Source organism: Balaenoptera physalus (genome assembly GCF_965194825.1).
Source record: "Balaenoptera physalus genome assembly, chromosome: 2".
NCBI classification, from domain to species: domain Eukaryota; kingdom Metazoa; phylum Chordata; class Mammalia; order Artiodactyla; family Balaenopteridae; genus Balaenoptera; species Balaenoptera physalus.
This window is the reverse complement of record NC_138883.1, coordinates 138,741,223-138,762,205: the sequence shown is the minus strand read 5'-3', so window position 1 is coordinate 138,762,205 and position 20,983 is coordinate 138,741,223. Positions and strand designations below refer to the sequence as shown.

The 20,983-nt window shown below is 43.6% G+C and overlaps 1 long non-coding RNA gene across 2 annotated transcripts; it reads right to left on the bottom strand.

Moving 5' to 3' along the window:
- Positions 1–2,878: 2,878 nt before the first annotated feature.
- LOC309654821 lies at positions 2,879–18,541 on the bottom strand. Of its 2 annotated transcripts, none has more exons than XR_014260457.1 (3): positions 7,891–18,541; positions 6,578–6,829; positions 2,879–6,189 (listed from the first exon to the last, which is right to left on the bottom strand). It is a non-coding gene; the product is annotated as an uncharacterized lncRNA (long non-coding RNA). The 2 variants fall into 2 exon arrangements; XR_014260458.1 differs by lacking the exon at positions 2,879–6,189 and having other exon boundaries at positions 6,197–6,829; positions 7,891–8,037; positions 10,780–18,541.
- Positions 18,542–20,983: the final 2,442 nt, after the last annotated feature.

Below are 20,983 nucleotides of genomic sequence, written 5' to 3'. Positions count from 1 at the left end.
TCAACGTCCAAGCAGAGATGTCAAGTAGCAATTGAATATATAAGTCTAGAACTCAAGGGAGATGCCTGGGTAGAAGAAATAAACTTGGGAGTCATCAATAAACAGATGGGGCTGGATAAGATCCCTTGGGGAGAGAATGAAACTAGAGAAGAGAAGAGGGCCCAGGGGTGTCTCCAACGTTTAGAATTTAAGAACAAAGGGAGGAGCCAACAAAGACTCAGAAAGAATGTCCAATGAGATAGTGAGAAGCATAGGAAGAATGGGTTTCAAGAAGGCAGTTGTCAGCTGGGTCCGATGCAGCTGAGAAATGGAGTTACAAAAGGAAGGGGCATTAGCTTGGCAAGTTATATCATTGGTGACCTTAATAAAGACTGTTTAAGGGAGTGATAGGGACGAAACCTGATTAGAATGAGCCGAGTGATAGGTGACACTGGAACAGTGCCTTAGAGGATAGAAGCTTTTGACAGAGGAGGATGAGTGGAGAGGGCTTTCCAGGAGGGCAAGATTAGGAGCAAAAGTAGCAAGACGGAGATGAGCAAGGATGTCTAAGATATGTGGGGGAGAAAAGACTAGAAAAACAGTTTGAGGAATGATGATGGAGAACCTTCAAAGCCAGACTAGGGAGTCTGGGCTTTGTTTGTGGGGAGTCATGATGAGAGTGTAAATAAGGAAGGGAAATGAGGAAGCAGTGCATGAGGATGATCTCCATGTGCAGAACGTATAGGAAGATGAAACCAAAGTGGCTCCTATGTCCGTAGTCCCAACTCAATGTCAGATGCCTTACATTTAGGACCTTGTGCTTTCTTCTTTTTAAATTTCTTAAATAATGTTTTATCTGGGAAAAAATCACAAACTTACAGAAAAGTTGCAAGTACAGTTTTTTCCTAAACTATTTGAGGATAAGTTGCTGATCAAAATCCCCACCATCTCCAAATTCTTTTGTATTGAATTTCCTATACAAAAGGACATTCTCCCACATGGCCACAGTAGAATTCTCAAAATCAGGAAGTTAAGATTGATCATTACCATTACTTGGTCTTCAGACCAAATTCCAGTTTCATCAGTTATCCCAATAACACCCTTTAAAGTAAATCAATCCAGTTCAGAATTTCACACTGCATTTAGCTGTCATGTCTGTTCAGTGTCCTTCACTCTGAGACGGTTCCTCAGTCTTTACAAACCTCATTTGAATCTCTCAACAACCTTGCTAGGTAGATGCTATTATTATCCCCAGTGTGCAAGAGAAGAAACTGAGGCTCCGAGAGGTTAAATAATGAGTCCAAGGTGTCCTGGTGATAGAGGGTCAAAGCATGTGTGGTTCTGAAGCCGAGCATCCCAGCATCTGATCTGGAAAAGTGAGCAGTTAGGACTCAATCCAGTGAGAGCATCATGAGATTGATAAGGAACCAGTCCAAGCTCATGGCAATAGAAATAGATGTGAGGGACCACACCAAGGAAGAGTCAACCACTAATTGGTTTGTTTGATTGGCTCACTGAGAGCATCGGTTAAAAGATGACTGAGGTTTTGAGCTTGTGTGACTGTCAAGGATGGGGTGAGTGAGAATGACAGTAAGTAAGCTCCTGTCTGATCTGCAGAGATTTCCACCAGATGTGAGGTTTCAATGAGCTACCGGGATGGAGCTTTTCCATAGGGAGTATATCCCTGTGGGAAGATCTTTGTCTTGGAGGCAATGGAGCCCCATGTTGAAAGTTGAGGGCATCCCCCATGCTGAAAGGCCATTTTCTTTGCTTTCTGCAGGTGAACCGCTTCAAAAATTTCCTCTATGTGTAGCTTCTTTTTAAAATGCAGTTACCATTTGGAGGGTTAAATCATTAAACCCATGTAAACTTATTTTGAATTAGTTTATATCATCAATTGCCTACATGATAGGAAGAACTCAAAAAATCATGAAAGCTCCAGTCACCAGGGAGCTTATAGAGAGTGGACCCCAGAACCTCAGAAGAAAGTGTTATAAAAGCCGGAAGAGGCATCAGGTAAAGACACCCAACTTCCCAGTGTGGGCAAATCAAAGAAGTAGGCAACACCAACAGAGCTTCTACCATCTGTCTGATATAGTGTTCCAGGCTTTGCCATACATCTCTCATCTGTCGACTCTCATGATGTCAGTGGTGCTCTCCTGAATTTAGAGATGAAGAAAATAAAGCCCAAAGAGGCTAAGCACCTCATCCAAGTTCATCTACAGGACATAGCTGTGATCGAGTTAGGATTCAAACTTTCAAACCCAGGGGTCTTCAGTCCCAAAGCCCAGGCTATCTACCCTGCTTCCCTGTCTCCATGAACCCTGGAGACTCAGCATTGTTGGGTAGGTTGGGCTTCTGGCTGACCTTGACCCCAAGAGATCAGAAGGGTTCAACTAAGCCTTGTGGTCTTACTTGGAAACGTGCCTGGTTTGCACAAGTTGAGGCACTGGTGGAGCAGTGAGGTAAGCCACAGATAGCCTGCTGGCCTCAGGCCAGCTCTCTTCTTCCCCTCCAAGAGCTTGTGGACTGGCCTGGCACAAGTGGCAGAAACTTCCTGCTTCCTGGTTCTCCACATATACATGTTGAATGGGCGAGATGGTTCCCCACATGACACGGGTCACGGGAGAAATGAAGACATGGACCCAGCAGGTAGTTGAACCAAGGGCAAATCATATCCGTCACATGGGTGTAATTTTCATGAAGCCTGCCGAACCCACAGCCAAGGTCATGTTACATCAAAGAGCCACCTAAGTGCTAATTAAATGCCACACCTCTCACCTAGGGATCTGAGTTACAGTGAGTCCCCTACATATGAACCTTTAAGTTGTGAACTTTCAAAGATGCGAACGTGCGTACCAGCCCCTGGATGCAAGCTGTTGTACTGTACTACTGTACGTTTCAAGGTACTGTAAGATTAAAAATGTTTTCTTTATTTTTTGTGTTTGTTTGTTTTTCATGTACCTATTATTTGTGTGAAAAGTATTATAAACCTATTACAGTACAGTGCTATATAGCCGATTGTGTTAGTTGGGTACCTAGGCTAACTTTGTTGGACTTACAAACAAATTGGACTTACGAACGTGCTATCAGAATGGAACTCGTTCGTATGCAGGGTTCTTCCTGTATTTCAGTGATAATTTACCTTTGGACAATACCCACCACCACCCTGCCCCTATTTGCCACATCCTCTTCTTTATCAGCCTCCCCTCTGGGGACCCAAGAATGCACTGTGGGTTATCATCAGGCGTGATGGAGTAAAATAGAAAAGCCAGACCAACTTTGGTTCTAAAATCCCTGATGAGCCACCTTGGGCTCTAGTCTTCATCTCTAAACTGTAATGACAGTAGGGAAACTAGCACATAGTTTTAAGAATGAAATAAGATATGGCTTATTAAGTGTTTAGTTCAGGGCCTGGCCCTAAATAAGTGCTCGATAAATGTTACCTACAGTCAAAATAAAACAACTCTGGACTTGGGGGTGGAGGGTGGAGGTACTCTTGACATAGGAGGAAGACTACTGCAATAGAGCGAACATTCCAACCAGGAGATCTGCAAATGTCTCGAGGATTAAGGAGAAAGGAGCTTTGCTTTTATAAGGAGGAGTGAACAAGGCTGGGAAGAACCAGGTGTGGGGAAGTAGGATGAACAAGGATGAATGGGTGGAGGTGCCCTGACCTGACAGTAAATCAGAGACAAGACAGTGAGGCTTTTGAATCTTTGTTATTTTCAGGGATCGGTAAAATTCACCACAATGAAAGCATGTTTAAGCTCTGTGAGCCTCTGGTTCCTCCTCTGTAAAATGGGGGTAATAAGTTACTTCCCAGGACTGTTGGGCAGCATGGAGACAAGGGATGCCATGTGCCAACCACAGGTCCTGCTGCACAGTGAACACTAAATAGTGTTCATTTTTCTTAAGGTTGTGGAATCACTCTATGATTGTTGCAAACCCTGTGCTCATCACCTTAGGAGTGAAAACTATGTGGCAGATTCTGAGGCACTGAGGCAGAAGACGCTGGAAGTAGTTGAGCATCTAAGATTAGCCCCCAAGAAGTTGTGATTGAGATAGGAATCAATGCCAGGGTCTTGCCTCCCTGCTGGTGTTGGACCAACACTTCAGCTGCAAACTTGTCCTCCTTACCCAACCCAGTCAGAGGAGCCATCCCTGGGGGCCCTTCCTCCAACCTCCCTGGATGCAGAGATCTCTGCAGCACCTGCAGACTTGTTGAGAACACAGAGCGCTTCTGTTCCTTCTTTGCTGCCCTTTTCTAGGCCGTAAGAGGAGACAAGTGTGAACATCTCCATCATCCCTGGGCTGTGCCGTTCTAAACCACAGCCTGTCTGAAATTAACACAGCATGGCGTTCAGGAAAATCCCAGCAGTGTCATCAACCTTCCTAGACCCAGAATACTGGCACTGTGTTGATTTCTGTTCTCGTAGCTGCAGGCTGGGCACACTCTCCAAGTCCCCCTTTCCTGCAGATGGTTGACAGCTAAGCAGAGGGCAGTGCACAAATGCTCCTTCCTGTGAACCCAGCTAAGGACCAGCGACCTCAGACACCCACCACAGCCCTTCAGTCAGCTCGTCCCATGGCGCTGCACAGCTTGCCTTGTGAGGGCTGATGTAAATATAGTTCCCTTGGGGCAGCAAGAAGGAGCCCGGCCAGCCAGCATCCCGTTACCAGCTTGCTCTTCACATGCTACTTGGTTTCACCACTTGGAGCTGCTCCACACTCTGGGCTCAGTACTCAAGGGCTCTGGAAGCAGGGCCAGCTTGCATTTTTATGGTTTTCTTCCTGCCACCTCGACCCTGCCGGCGCCATCTCTAAGGATCTCCTCCTTTGTGAGGAGTGTTACAAAATGCTACAGAAATGCATCTGGATCTGACCTGAGCGTTGCAGTGCATGCTTTGGGCCTCACTGAGGCTGCCTCGGCTCCCGCGACACCTGAGACACATAAGCCTGAAGCTGAAATCATAAGAAAATACACTTTTTTAATGCACCTCTGGTGTCTTTTTGTCATGAAAAATGGGACTTAATGTAGAAACAAACAAAAAAAGGCATATGATACAAAAGGATCCATTTTCTTGTGGGTGGTTTCTGTACCTAACCTAGTCCTCTAGAGCTGATCTTGGCTTCTCTCAACCCTGGTCAGGGCTCCCCACCCCAGCTCAGGGCCAGGGGCAAACCTGCCTCTGTCAGTCTGGCTCTTAATCTCACCTCTTTTGCTGGCACTTTAGTGACAGCGGTATCTCTGCAGAGCCTGAGAACAGCCTGCGAGCTACATTTGGCCTTCAGACAAATTTATTTGGCCTCCCCCTTGGATGGCTTCCACATTTTAATTTTGTCAGTATTTTTTAACCTGGCAATTTCACCTAAAAAAAAAAAAAATCAAAATTTCTGGCTTTGCTCGGGGAAAAAAAAATCAGAAGATCTGCTAACACTGGGTCCACATTTCTACACTGCAAAATGGACTGAAGCTGAGTTGCAACAGATCCCTTTAAACAGGGCATATGCTCTCCAGCTCACCACCATCAAACACTCGGTCATTTATTGATCAAAGTTATTGAGTGCCTCTAATAGACCAGCCTGCCCCGGGTCCTGCTGTTAGAGTGAAGAAGAACAGAGTGAATTCCCTGCCGTTTCAGAAGGTGCGTGCCAGCATCCCCGTTTTCTCCTAACCCAGAGGAAGGCAAACAGTTGGCATTCATCACCATACTCATACTGTTGTTTCCTTTTCAGTTAAGAGAACAGTATCGCTCACACTGGCCCCACCTCACTCTTATGTTACTAATGGGCCCCTGTAGACATTTGAACAGGAACACCTACTACAACCCTCTTTTATCTGCCCAGACCACTAGAGTGAGAACACTGGAAGAGCAGGAATGTGACATGCATTCTCGTATTCTCAGTGATTATGTCAGAATCTGTCACAAAGTATATTCTTAGCAAATAGAACTATAGATACAGAAAGATGTACACTAGGAGTTGGTACAATCAAAAATTAAAAGGTTAACTTGGAGACTGTATAGGGGATCTTGGTTCAAATGGGGGAACATGAACCCAGGTGAGCTTGAACTTCAGTTACCTTGACACCCTCCCATGTCTGACCAAATATAGCTACCCAAGCAGTTACTTCTGTGATGCTTTTCTCAGTGATCAGTCTACCCCTTCGTCTGCCATCCAGGATCAGGGCTACCACAGGACTTAAATCTGAAAAATAGAATGCAAGAACATACCAGTTGCTGAGCAATGATCAACAGGAAATGCTGAGTAACAGACTTTGAATCAGACACACCCCAAGATGCACACCGGATGATCCCAAGATGCCAGGACAAGAGACCACTGTGGTACCAAGAGTTTAATTGGTACAGATCTCTCCAACACCTGCTGGGCAGAAGTCTAGTTACCCTCTATGGCAAAGTTTTAGTGGTAATGACCCAAATATAATGACTCAGAGCAGAGGAGCATATGCTGAGCATGAGGCAGGTGCCAGTGATGCAGTTCCAAAGATGTGCAGGGGCTGGGACTTCCAGGGGCTGCATTGGCACATCAGCTCTGCCAAACTGAGCAAGGTGGGGAGCAGCAAGGGCTGCCTCACCTCATCTGTTGTATCCCTGGAAGACAAGGGCGCTCTTCAGGGCACTAGGGCCTCCCAAATGTTCTAGAGAGAAGGACCTCTCTTGGCTCCAGATGGATCTGGTTTTCTTCTTTGATAAGTCATTTAGAGCTGGGTCTGGGAACTCTTGGCTGAAAGAATGGTAAGGAAGATCCAAGACCAATAAAAACAGCCACTTCTAAAGCCATCGGGTCACCAGCATGAGTCACTGCTTCCTCTCTTCAGTCCATCTTACTGCTTGACATCAAGTCCACCAGAGGGAGGGGCAAGGATAGAGTAAAGGGGGAAAAACAAACCAATGTTAGTCAAATACTTGCTGTGTGCCAAACCCTTTGGATGCATTGCCTCAATAGTCTTCCATCCAAACCAATGAAGAAAGTGCTTTTTTTGTTCTCCATATTTTTTTGGTATTCTTTTTTTCAATTATTATTCTCCATTTTAGACTTGAGGAAATTAGGACTTGGAGGAGGTTAACAGTTTGCCCCAGGTCACAGGGCCAGGAAGGGGAAGAAGCAGGGATTGGAATCCAGGTTGATTGAATTCCAGAGGTTAAGTTCTTCACCACCAGACTAGCTTCAAACATGGCAACTTCTAAACTCTGGACCATTCCAGTAAATATTTTGGTGGGTGGAGTTTACAAACATTAATCAAAATTAGGCTTAAAGAGTCTCTGTGAATTTATATTTTCTTGTGATCCCTGCCCCTCCCGATAACCCCCAGCATAACAGATGGAGAAGGAGGGAGACCTTCTCAGAGCTTTTCAAGGAAATCTAGAAGCTGCCTTCCTCTCCTCTGCCTTCCTAATGCCCCCTAGTCACGGGAGATAATCAGAGCACCAGAGGATGATGTTGAATTCCAAGGGGGCAGTGCCAAGCATCCAGAGCAGAGGAAAGCCTACGCAGGCTCTCAGAGTTGGAGGGATTTAGCCCAGGCTCAATCAGAGCATTGAGGGAGGCTGCTTAACTGGGCTTTCCCCTCTCCCCACACTCTTGGCCAGTGCCATGCCTTAAAACACGAGCTGTATGCTGGCAATTTCATGCTCCAGAACCACATATCTAAAGTGGATAGCTCACTGGCATCTCAAATGTAATGTGTCTTAAACAGAATTCTTAAATTGCCCCATCCAAATTTGTCCCTTCTCTCCGAGTCTTCCTCATTAATAAATAGCCCTATTGTCCACTCAGATACTAAAAGCAGAGTCCTAGGATTCAATCTTTTTCATCTCAACTTCTTATCACGGAAAAGTTCACATGCATACAAAAGCAGACATATTCATATAATGAACCCCTACGTACCCATGACCCAACTTCCACACTTATCAGTTCAAGGTCACTCTTATTTCATCATCCCTTTTCTTCCTCCTGTATTATTTTGAAGCATAGCCCAGACCTCAGAGTTTGGTCCATGGATTCTTGGGGGTTCCGAAGATGCTTTCAGGAAATCTGAGAAGACAAAATTTTTATTATAATATTGAAACATTATTTGTCATTTTCACTGTATTGACACTCATGTTAATTGTGCAAAAGCAATGGTGGGTAAACTGCTGGTGCCTTAGCAAGAATCAAATCATCATGGTAACATTGTATTCTTTACTGTACTCACCCACATTAAAACAAACACCAGTTACACTTAAGATGTCCTTGATGAAGTAGTAATAATTATTACTTTATTAAGCTTCAACTTTTGAGTTCACATCTTTTTAATACTGTGTGTGGCAAAATGGATGTACCCATAAAGTGCTTATGTTGCACACCAAAGTATAATAGCGGCCTCAGGAAAAGCACTTGTGCAAATATTTGAGTGACCAGCTAAACTAGCCACTTTTTTCAAGGAACACCATTTTTACTTGAAAGTTTGACTAACAGACAAACTCTGGTTATTCAGATTCAGGTATTTGACACACATTCTCTCAAAATTAAAGTGAGCCTGTCATTTCAAGGCAAACAACAGACAGCATTTGTTGCCAAAGTAAAATTCAAACCTTAAAGTGAAAATTAGAATTTTAGAAAAAAAATGTATCTGCCAGCAATGTGTTTGATGGCTTCCAGATCACTGGAGATATTAACAAATGTGATTTTTTTAATATTGTCTGATGAAATGTACCAACATTTGGAAGATCTGAATATTCAGTAAAGCAATATTTGCAAATGACCAATGAATGATAATACAAAATCTCACATGGATAAAAGATCCAGTATAAGATAGACCTGTGGACTGTAATGTTAAAAGAGTACAAAAAGTTCATTGAGATGATTACAAATAGAAACTACCACATTTGATGTGGTATCAAAGAAGAATATACACAATAATCTGAAAAAGGTTATTAAAATATTCCTGCCTTTACCAACTTTGTATTTGTATGAGGTCAAATTTTTTCATAAATTCCAACCAAAACAACATATTGCAACAGATTAAATTCAGAAGCAGATATGAGAATGCAGCCACCTTCTGTGAACCAGAACATCAAAAGATTTGCAAAAAATGTAAAATAATGGCACTCTTCTCACTAATTTTTTAAATATAATTATATTTCATAAAATGTCACTTGTGTTATAAATCTATTAATAACTGTAATTAAATGTTATTAATTAAATATTTAATTTTTTAAAGTTTTAATTTCCAATATAGGGAATATCAATAGCTATAACCCACATTAAAACAATGCCCTTTGGGTTCTTCAGTAACTTTTATCTTTTTTTTTTATACAGCAGGTTCTTACTAGTTATTTATTTTATACATATTAGTATATAAATATCAATCCCAATCTCCCAGTTCATCCCACCACTTCAGTAACTTTTAAGTAGATAAATATCCTGAGACCAAAACATTTGAGAACTGCTAATTTGCACTGTCAATATTTCTCTTTGTATCTCTTAAAGATCAGGAGTCTTTCTTTTTTTAAACATAATTGCAATTTCACTCTTAAAAAGAACAGCTGGCAGCAAAGATGTTGAGGAGAATTTGGAACTGAAACAGAAACCACAGCTTGCAAAATGTACCCTGACTTACAAACAGAGAGTCTGTGCTAGACCAAGCCATGATGTACAGCCCAGACTGTGTAAACCACAAGCCCTTCTAACACCAGTCCATTCAGACCCATATGTTCCAAGACCAGATACTGATCTTAGAGACAAACTAATACTATCTGTGTACAGATTCATGAATTCTAAAGAGAAGACCACTCACCACTGCAGCAGCTTCCAAGATAAAAAATTCTGGTCAATTCCTGCTGAAACCATCTATGACTAACTCTAGCCCCCCAAAACCTTCTAAGTATCCCTTCCTTACCTGCTTTCTTTCGGGACACTCCATGGTTCCCCACGATGTGCAGACTCCCTTGCTGCAGCAAGTAATAAATCTAACTTTTTTAAAATACAGCTGTGTTCCTGGGGTGAGCTATAGTTGATGAGAATTGACAACCCTCAATTCAAGACAGCATCTTCTCCTGCCCAAGCCATTGCAACAGGCTCCTATCTATGCCCTCTGTTCTACTTACTATTGCTGCATAACAAATTATCCCAACCCTCAGCAGCTTAAAGCAACCACTTTAATTTGCTCACAATTCTGTTGATCAGGAATTTGGAAACGGCACAGCAAGAACACTTGTCTCTGCTCCCTGAGGTCTGGGGCTCAGCTGGGAAGATGCAAAGGCCAATGATACCTTGACAACCGGAAGCTAAAATCATCTAAAACCTTGTTCACGCATATGTCTGGCACTTGGGCTGGGAGAACTCAAAGACTGGGGCTGCCAACTGGAGCACCTACATGGACCTTCTCATGTGTTTTGGCTTCCTCACAGCATGGCTGCCTGGGAGGTAACGGGAGTCGGACTTCTGCTGCATTCTATTGATTACAAACAAGTCAAACCCTGCCTAGGTTCCAGGGGGGACAGTTAGACTTCATCTCCTGATGGAACCTGTGAAGGTTCCAGAAGAGCATGTGAGATGGAAGTTATTGTTTGCAGCCATATTTGAAAAACATAATCTGTCCTACTCCCTTTTAATTTTGTTTCTCTATAAACCATCTTCTGTTGAGTAAGCAAAATTATATTTCTAAAATTAACCAAGTCATGTCACATTCTTGCTGGAAATCCTTCAATGGTTTCTCAACACACTAGGGGGGGAAAGCCAGGCATTTTACTAGAGCCCAGAAGGCCCTGCATTTTCTAGTTCCTGTCTACATACCTGCCATTGTCCAGCTCACTCCGTTCCTGTAGCTGCTGTGCTCATTCCCAGCTCATTATAAGGCTTGTTCCTTCTCATCCTTCAAGGTTCAGCTTAAATGCAGCCTCCTCAGAAATGCCTTCTTTAATGATGACCTGTAAAGTAACCCCAGAACCCAGAGTTAACTTAAGTGATTGACTGGTTGATTGACTGAAGGCAATATAAATAGCAGGTATTGCTTGCTGCAGAATTTAGAATTCTCTAAGCAGCTCCCAAAATTTGTTCTGTGAAACGTTAGCCAGAAGTTCAGTCGACATTATTTTAAAATATGAATCCCTAGCACATATCTTTATAAACACTTGAGTAAAACAACCCTGCAGAGTTTTCTGTAGAGCATGACCACTCCAAGTCTGTAATATGCTAACTGCATGCTAGGTCTCCATGAAAAGAATGTAATAGGCAACTGTCCTCAACCTCCGCAAACACAGAACACTTTTTCCAAGTAGTATCTCCTGGCTCCACTTTGCAAAACCCTTTTCCAAACAGTTATGTCCCTAGGTTTACAAAGCAGAAGAAACTAGAGTCCCCAGCAGGTTGTTCTCCCTGTGTCCCTGACCCATGTCCTCCAAGTGAGTTACAAATAACAGGAAACCTGTGGAAGGTCCAGGTCTTCTGGGAACAGCTTGATTGGCTGGAATCGAGGTCATACTTTTGACTAATGATTCTGATTGGCTATCAATAACACTCCACTCATTGCAACTGTGTCCAGCAAATATATGAGCCTCTCATCTAGATATATGAATTATATTTTTTAGAGCAGTGAGTCATTGAGGCCAGGCTCTGCTGAGGATTGCATTCTTTTAATTGGGCCAAGAACCGCAAGGCTGGCTCCGGGCCTGCTCCCATATAGTAGAAGCATGTCTGCAGCTTCCCAGAAGCAGGCTGGCTGACCCTGGGGATGGGGGAATGGGCTCACCAGGGGGCCATAACCTGGAGAGCTCAAAGAAGGTGATTTGTCTCTGAAGTCCCAATACCCAGTTCTCAGAATACATCTCTGAAACTATCAGGGAAAAAAAGTTTACATTTTTAGTAATGGCCAGTCCCAGATAATACTTGCCTGAAATTCAGAAATGATCAGAAAATCAAAACAAAATATTACTATAGCTTAACTAAAGTGAACCCTCTCTCCGATCCACTCACTGTATCATTTCCCAAGGAACTTAAGTTTGATAAAAATCCTCAGTTCTAACAAATCAGCACATCTTCATAGTAGCAATGACAGCTAACACACAGCCCTTGTTGCATGCCAGGCACTATGGAAAGCACCTCACAGGTAGCTTCTCTTCATAGCCATCCTGGGAGACAGGTATGCAAATTGCCCCCATTTTACAGGTGAGGAAACTGAGGTACGAAGTGGTCACTGACATGCCCAATACCTCAGACCTATTAAGCAGAAGAGCAAGGGTTTGAATCCAGGTATAGCTGACCTCAAAACCCACGCTTTTAACCATTCTGTAGCTTTTAACTAATATAACAGCTCAGCAGAGCTGTTGGCCCAGTCTACCTGCCTAGAGACACAGGATCCGACACTTTTCTCAACCTTTACTGTGCACATGAACCACCTGGCGATTGTATTAAAATGCAGATTTTGATTCAGTCTGGGGTGGGGCCCGAGAGCCTGCATTTCTACCAAGTTCCCAGGTGATGCTGGGTGCTGGCTGACTGGCCACACTTTGAGACTCTAAGACAATAGTTCTCAAATTCTGCTGTACATTACAGTCAACTGGGGAGCTTTCAAGAGTCTTGATGCCCTGTTCTCACCCCACACCAAATAAATCAGAACCTCCAGGGGTGGTCTCCAGACAATGCTAGTTGTTTAAGCTCCCAGATGATTCCAGAGTGTAGCCAAGGCTGAGAACAATGCTCTGAGGGTCACAAGAGGTCCTGAGAAGAGTGAGGAGGGGAAAGCCGGGTCTCGATTTGCTGCTGAGATGGGTGAATTTCGTAATGACGTTATCCTTGTTGGAAGTTTCCCCCAAATAATTACCCTCCCTAATCACCCATTCGTACCTAAGGAATCATGGTGGCCTGGCCTCCTTTGAAGGTAGCCATCTGGCATGATCCCAGATATCAAATGATTTCGCTTGTCTGCCACCCCCTTGTCCTCCCTCCCAACTTTTTTTTTTTATAGATGAGAGTGCTGTGCTCATTGTAAAGCACAATGCAAAGGCATAGGCTGCTCCTTACTTTTTCCACATCAACGAACACGCAGAAAACAATTGCAAAGATTTTATTTAGTAGCTTTCTGTGCTTGACACTTAGAAAGAGAGTTCCAAGGGCAAATTTTTATACACCTTTTCTTCATACACATTTTACATACCCTTTTTATTGTCACCATTTTTAATATTCATAATATTGGATTCCCCATTAGGCACAAAAATACATTTATCTACAACACACTCTGTTCACCCCTGGCACACACCTCCCTAGGGCTCACCAATTTGACCTTGAACTTGGAGAAGGCCATTCGCACTACAGCCCAGCCACCAAAGCGCAAAGACTCAGAACATGGAGCTGCTTTCCTGCACACCCGCTCCCCTTGCTGGATGGAAAGTGTGAACATAAACAGCCTGGTGTTATTGAATCAATGAGGGCTCCACCAGCTGTCTGTTTCTCTTGAGTCAAACCAAAATACTCACAACTGACAAATGAAGGAAAAGGGAAGGGAGAGGAAGTGTGTCGAAGTTAAAGGCTAAGAAGGAAAGAAAGAGAGAGAGAGAGAAAGAAAAGAAAGAGAGAAAGAAAGAAAGAAAGAAAGAAAGAAAGAAAGAAAGAAAGAAAGAAAGAAAGAAAGAAAGAAAGGAAGGAAGAAAGAAAGAAAGAAAGAGGGAGGGAGAAAGAAAGGAAGGAAGGAAGGAAGGAAGAAAGAAAGGAAGGAAGGAAGGAAGGAAGGAAGGAAGGAAGGAAGGAAGGAAGAAAGAAAGAAAGAATGAAAGAAAGAAAGAAAGAAAAAGAAAGAAAGAAAGAAAGAAAGGAAGGAAGGAAGGAAGGAAGGAAGGAAGGAAGGAAGGAAGGAAGAAAGAAAGAAAGGAAGGAAGGAAGAAAGAAGGAATTAGGGCAAAGAAAGGATGCCAGAACAACCTTCTGATGTGGATTTGGGCTCCGTCTCCCAAAGGCCTCCTCCTTCCATGGGTGTCTGTCCTGCCAGGCTCTCAGTGCACACTCATTGGAAGAACTTGACCTCACTTTTCTCTCTTACTCCCCTTCCTAGCTATTTCTCTCTCAACACCCCCCTTTTCCTCTGGAAGGCAAGGAAAATAAATTAAGGAAAATTTTTTTTATCTCCAAGGCTTACATAGATGTTCTTCCCAGTAAAGGCCTGGAGGTCAGTGGAGATAGAGTCAGAAATATTCTGGCTGACAGAGAGCAGGAGCATGACAGGCGACTGTCTGTCCAGATGGGGAAAAACAACAAGGATTCTTGTTTAGAAATGCCCAGAGAGGCATTTCATCAGCAGAAACAATCCTACCAGAGAAAGAAATCACAAAGGAGGCAAACTGATGCATTCCATAAACCAATCAGAACTATTTCAAGTATGGGACACAAGTAACTTTCTCTGGAAAATTGGGTTGAGTCCACCATGCTTTGCAACCAAGCACTTCCCACACCTACAAATGGAGACCCAGTGTGGCCAAGTGTCATGTCCCATCACCCTAGAGTTGACTAGGCTCTATGAGTCCCTGAGGGTGACCAACTTGTCCTGGTTTGCCTGGGACTTCCCTGGATTTAACCATGAAAGTCCTGCCTACTGAGAACCCTTTCTGTCCCAGACAAACCAGGACAGTTGGTCAGCCTGGTTCCTTCCACAGCCTAGGTTCTGGCCAACTATGAGAGGCCTCTCATTCTAGGACTGGGATCCTCAATCCTCATTCCCAGCTGCAGCCCCTGCAAATAAAAGAGTGAGAAGGCCAAACTTTCCCTTAGCTTTCCTGGTACCAAGATGGACTCTTTTAAAATGAATGAATTGCATTCGGGGTTCGTCAGTGTGGGACAAGACTACATTTTCTTTCTGATGCTGGTGGAATAGTTACTTTGTACCCATTTCAAATATTTAGCTTTAATCTATATATGGTCAAGGCTGGACCTCGGCAACATGCAGGGTCAAGAGATGCACTGATTTCCAAACCCAGTGTCTAGTGAACAGCCAAATGCTCTGTTAGGCTTAAGCAGGTCTCTGCAAAGACCAGATGCCCCAAGAACTATCCTTCAAGAACACCAGAGGCAGACATCCAAGATAGATGGCCTGGGCACCTTCAGGCAAAAACAAGTAGGAAAAAAATTGCATGGGAGATTTTTTCCTCATGTCTCATTCATCCTGGTTGTTCTTCCTTTCTTCTTCAGCTAACATTTCAACCCTGACATCAGGTTCCTCCTGGTGTTTCACCTGGGTACTCATGTGACCACTCACCTGGAGAGGGATTAGACTCAGCAGAGCCACCTGTGAGCCGGAAGGAACCACACATAGGTTGGGAGAGACTTGGGCCACTTCCATTTGGAGCCGAGAGGGGTCAGAGCAAACCTATGAAAAAATAAAAACTAAGCAACACATTGATTATACTTTAATCCCGAAGAAATCATCATGAGTACAGCCTCCTTTGGAGAGCACATCAAAAGTCTAAATGTAAAATTCTTTGTCACAGTGACCGGGACCAAATAGCCTCTGCCTTCTCCATCCCCCACTCCCTCCCTGAACTCTCAGGGGTCTCTTCTCAGTCCACAAGATTCGTTTGTGGTTTCAGTACTCCTGGGCTGGTATTGGCACCCCAATGTCACCCTGCCTCTCCCCAGAGAACAAATGACCCCAAGAGATTTCTGATGTGCAGAAAAGAAGAGAGCCTGTGAGCTATGGTAGACAGTAATGAGAGAGGAGGAAACCTGCAGTGATACTAGCCCCGGCCCTCTAAAGATTAGTTTGGAACAAAAGCCAGGAAACAGCCAAGACAAAACAGCTAAAGAGAAACACAGTATCCTCAAAGTCACCTGAGGGTGACCATCACAGCCAGGCTCTGAAAGGCGATGGTGGCGCACCAAGCGCAGATCACTTCTGCCCCACGTGACCAGGGACAAAGCAGAAGCACGTGGGGTGTGTTTTCAGTGAGGCCTCCTCCAGTCTGGGAGGCCATTGTTCCTCAAGGTTACAGCCATGGGAGCTCAGGGGCTCGAGGGGATCTCGGTTCTGGACTCTTAAAGGATGCACCTGCCTTCCCCAGCATGCTGCTAATGCTACAGAAAACAATGTGGCCCCAAACTGTGATGTCATTGCCATAAAACGTTAGAAAAGCAGAATATTACACTAGCAGCTCTAAATTTCTCCAGCAACATTTCCAATCCCAACCCCTCAGACTCTTCACCCCATCACGCTGAACTGAACTCCCCAAACACAGCCTGCTCACTCATACGCCTGAGCACATCGTTTTAAAAATACAGTAAGTCCTCTACATACAAACAAGTTCTGTTCCCAGAGCACGTTCGTAAGTCCAATTTGTTCGTAAGTCCAACAAAGTTAGCCTAGGTACCCAACTAACACAATTGGCTATATAGTACTGTACTGTAATAGGTTTATAATACTTTTCACACAAATAATAGGTACATAAAAAACAAACACACACAAAAAATAAAGGAAACATTTTTAATCTTACACTACAGTACCTTGAGAAGTACAGTAGTACAGTGCAACAGCTGGCATCCAGGGGCTGGCATCGAGTGAACAGGCAAGAAGTTACTGACTGGAGGAGGGAGAGGAGGTGGGAGATGGTAGAGCTGAAGGATTGTCAGCAGTAGGAGACGGAGGGCAAGCTGCAAATCCACTCACGCCTGACGTTGACGGCACAGGTTCTGGTTCCTTGCTGGATTCAATTCTATCTACCCTCTTGAAAAAATGATCCAGTGATGTCTGGGTAGTAACTCTCTTTTTCTCGTCATAGATGACACAGTGACACTGGACTGCATTCTGAACTGCTGCTGCAACCTTCGTGTACCATTTTACGTTCAGGTTCTGTGCCTCAAAAACTAACAGTGCCTCCTCAAATAAAGAAAATCCCCTTGCATTACCTGCATCATGAATCTCTTCTTAGCAGTACCAGCTACATCACTGCTGCTTTGATGTTTGCTTCCAGACATTCTGGGCTTGAAATAAAGATACTGTACTACTGTATTCTATACAGTACTGTACAGTAAAGTACAGAAAAGCACAAGCACTTGTAGAAGTTCACAACTTGAAGGTTCGTATGTAGGGGACTTACTGTACCAGTCATAGGTACCAGCATTCACAGAGCTGGGGTTTGGACCCAAGCTTATCTGCATCTGTGTTTTCTCTCCTATTACCCAGTCTGCAAGCTTACTGGACATCAACCCCCAGGAATGCCCTGTGACTCCTCAAGGTTGAGGAGCAGCTCCCTGACCCTCCACAGCCTAGGCTCAGTTAGCACCCTTTCTCAAACTTCGCTCACTCTTTTCCCAGCCCTTGTCACACTGCAGTGAAATCAAAGCTTAAGTCATCTGTCTGTCTCTCCCCTGGCACCCCCAGGAAGTGAGAGAGCAAGGTGGCTGGAACTTGCTTTGATCATCGTCATGTGCCCAGAGTCAACAAGTACCCAGTACATCATAGATTCTCCTATGTGTGCCCTGTGAGGTCAGGGGCTGTGCCCACATCAGTCATCCCTGCAAACCACGTGCAGCAGGCACAGCACATAGGAGGTACCCACTAAATATTTGTCCAGTTCATGCTTATTGATTGATTGAATGAAAGATGAGCCTTCAATTCGATTTGGGACATCATTATTCATAACCCAAATACTCTTATCAATGATTGAAACACATCTTAAAGTTTCTTCTACATCTTCTCTCTGTTTTTTTTTTTTTAAGGATTGAATCCAAGCTTAACTCTATGTGACTATGACAGACCAGACTTATTTTGTGTTACTGTCTAAATTGCCCCCAGAATCTGAGTCCCCACCCTAATTTGGCCACCCCTTAGGACAATGCAAATTCAGATGCACTACATGGTCCAGCCTTCTGGAGTCATTAAATAGTGTGTTTTCATAGCCTGGGGCAAATTATTCAGCTAAATAGATATGTTTTAAGCACCTACTATGAGCAGAACAATGTACAAGTTAACCTGAAAAAAATGAATAAGGCATATACCTGGAAAAGACAAAAAGTCTAATTCTAAAAGATACATGCACCCCAATGTTCATAGCAGCACTATTAACAATAGCCAAGACATGGAAACAACCTAAATGTCTACAACAGATAAATGGATAAAGAAGATGTGGTACATATATACAAGGGAATATTACTCAGCCATAAAAAAGAATGAAATAATGCCATTTGCAGCAACATGGATGGACCTAGAGAGTATCATGCTAAGTGAAGTAAGTCTGACAGAGAAAGACAAATATCATATGATATAACTTATATGTGGAAATTATTCAAATGAACTTATTTACAAAACAGAAATAGACTCACAGACATAGAAAACAAACTTATAATTACCAAAGGGAAAGGGAGAGGGAGGGAGGGGTTAGGAGTTTGGGATTAACAGATACGAACTACTATATATAAAATAAACAACAAAGACCTACTGTATAGCACAGGGAACTATACTCAGTATCTTGTAATAACCTATAATGGAAAAGAATCTGAAAAAGAATAGATAGATAGATGACAGATGTAGATAGATAGATAGATGATAGATAGATAGATATAGATGATAGATGATAGATAGATATAGATAGATGATAGAGAGAGATAGATGATAGATATAGACGATAGATAGATATAGAAGATAGATATATAGAGAGATAGAGAGATAGAGAGATAGATATAGATAGATGATAGATAGATAGATAGATAGATAGATAGATAGATAGATAGATAGATAGGAAGAACTGAATCCCTTTGCTGTATACCTGAAATTAACACTACATTGTAAATCAACTAAACTTCAATTTTTAAAAAATGAATAAGATCAATAGCCACTTTCAAGGACTTTACAACTAGAGGATAAGACAAGACATGGTACTAATAACTCTGACATATGGAAGCAGGTTCTCTGGCAAGAGGACAAGGTGCTATGGGGGGACACAGACACATGACAGGCCACTTTTGGCTAGGCAGAGGCACACTTTTGTGGCACACTCAAGCTGGGCCACCTGCTGAATGAGTCGGATTTTGACAGACAGTGTAGGAGGAAGGCATTCATTCCATGAGGGAAGAACAACAGGGTAATTATAAAGGGAACAGAGGTGAGGGTGCAGGACGCGTGTGCAGTGAGAGAGTGTGCAGAAAGCAGGTGAGCCAAATGCTCTAGAATAGGAGGCCAGGTTGGGAAGTGGTTACAATAACACACAGGCAGTGGAGGGACACGGAATGTGTGGAGGGTTCGTAGGGTGGTTTGTACAAAGGAGGACCTATCTTGCTCTTTTCCTGTGGTGCAATCACCCAGCTCAGTAGCTCAGTGACAGCCCTGAGACCAGGAAGGCCCTCTTTCCCCTTTCCCAGGTTCATGTCTGCCTGGCCTGTAGGACCGACAGAATTTAAGACTTTGTGCTACTCAACACCGAGCATCGGGAAAGCGAAGAGTGGCCTTGAAGTACCTGCATGTCTTTTAAATTTTATGTAAAAACTCTTCTTTCATTTCTCCAATTTCCTTCCTCCTCTTTGGGATCTTTCCAACCCAGCATTGGCGCACCGCCGAAGAGGAAGCAAACAGCACTATGGGGGAACCTGGCCTAGTCTGCCCTTCAGATCATCTCCAACGTCGGCCTGTGAGCACATAAGCTCCAGCTCCGGTAACCACAGCTGCTCTCTGCTAATTCAATACCTGCATTGTTGCTCTTTGCTCAATAAAGTTTTTGAGCACACTTAGAAAGATGAAATAGAAAAATAAGTGTTAGTGTGAGCCGGACCTCAGCTTGAACTGAAGCGATGTTTTACTTGGGTTGCAGATAGAACTAGAGAGTTTTGAGGGTCAATGGAGGAAACATCTCCAGAGTTTATAAGGAGCTGGGAGCCTGCTAGGAAGACCTCACGCTCAGACAAGAGAGTGAGCAGGCACACAGGCTTGAAAGAGGCAAAGAAAGGGAAATGATTTGAAATATTCCTTGGACTTGGTCACCAGAAGTTGCGGTAACCCAGCCCCCGCACGGGGGCCAGAGCCCTAGAACACAAGGGCTGCCATAAAGGAGTGTTTAAGGCAGGGAGAGGGGGTTTCGTTTCTACCCCTGAGAATCAGCAACAGAGAAGCCTCTTTGGTGGAAGAGGTGACAAGACCCTTCAAGGTTCGATGGAGTCTCAGAGAGGCTGAGTCACTTGCTCAAGGGCCTTATACAACTAGTCAGTGGCAGATGCAAGACTGAACTCGGGTCTATCTGACTCCAAAAGCTGTGCTCTTCCTACAACACCACGTCTTGGCCACATACAGCCTCAAACCACCCTGGATGCTTCGAAAGACTTGGGAAAGCTAATGGCTTCCCCAGGATGGATCGCTTTTAGGTCTAAGCCTTCTTTATGTACAGCAACCATAAGAATGCCTCAGCGGGAGAGAAGGAAAATGCTAGAGGCATCAGGGAGTCAAGCAAACGACTTCCAGGGCACATGTGGGCACCCCACATACCCTTTTGCAGGAATCCAAGAGGGGCTGGATTTCCCATTTAGCAGAGGAAGACAGATCCTGGAAATACTGTTTTATAACAAAATTGTGACCCCATTTTTAACTCTAGGCTGAGGTTCTCTGGGAAAATCTTTGTTGGGCTGATGAAAAAAAAATCTGGGATGATATTTGATCCCATTTTTTTCAGCAAGTACACCTCTCTCTCCCATCTCTTTAACAAAACCCCTCCTCTCCTTGACCCCATTCATCCTGAATGACACCCCAAAAAAATCCAAAAGGAAGCTTAGCTCTTATATAAACTTTAAAGAATGTGCTTAACATCTTGCTTTAGCTTGATAAGCTCCAGCAGAAATAAGAATATCTGAGGTAAAGGGTTCAATTAAAATCATTTGCTTTAGCACTCGAAGTCTTTTTCTCCCTGATTCTTAATTCTCTCTCTCAGAGACTTCTGAAGATTATCCTTCCTTTTCTCTAAGCAACGGTATTATTCAGTGTCCTTCTGGCTTTTCCGATCTCTTGTCCCTAAAACTTTCCATCCGTTTTCTGTGCCTT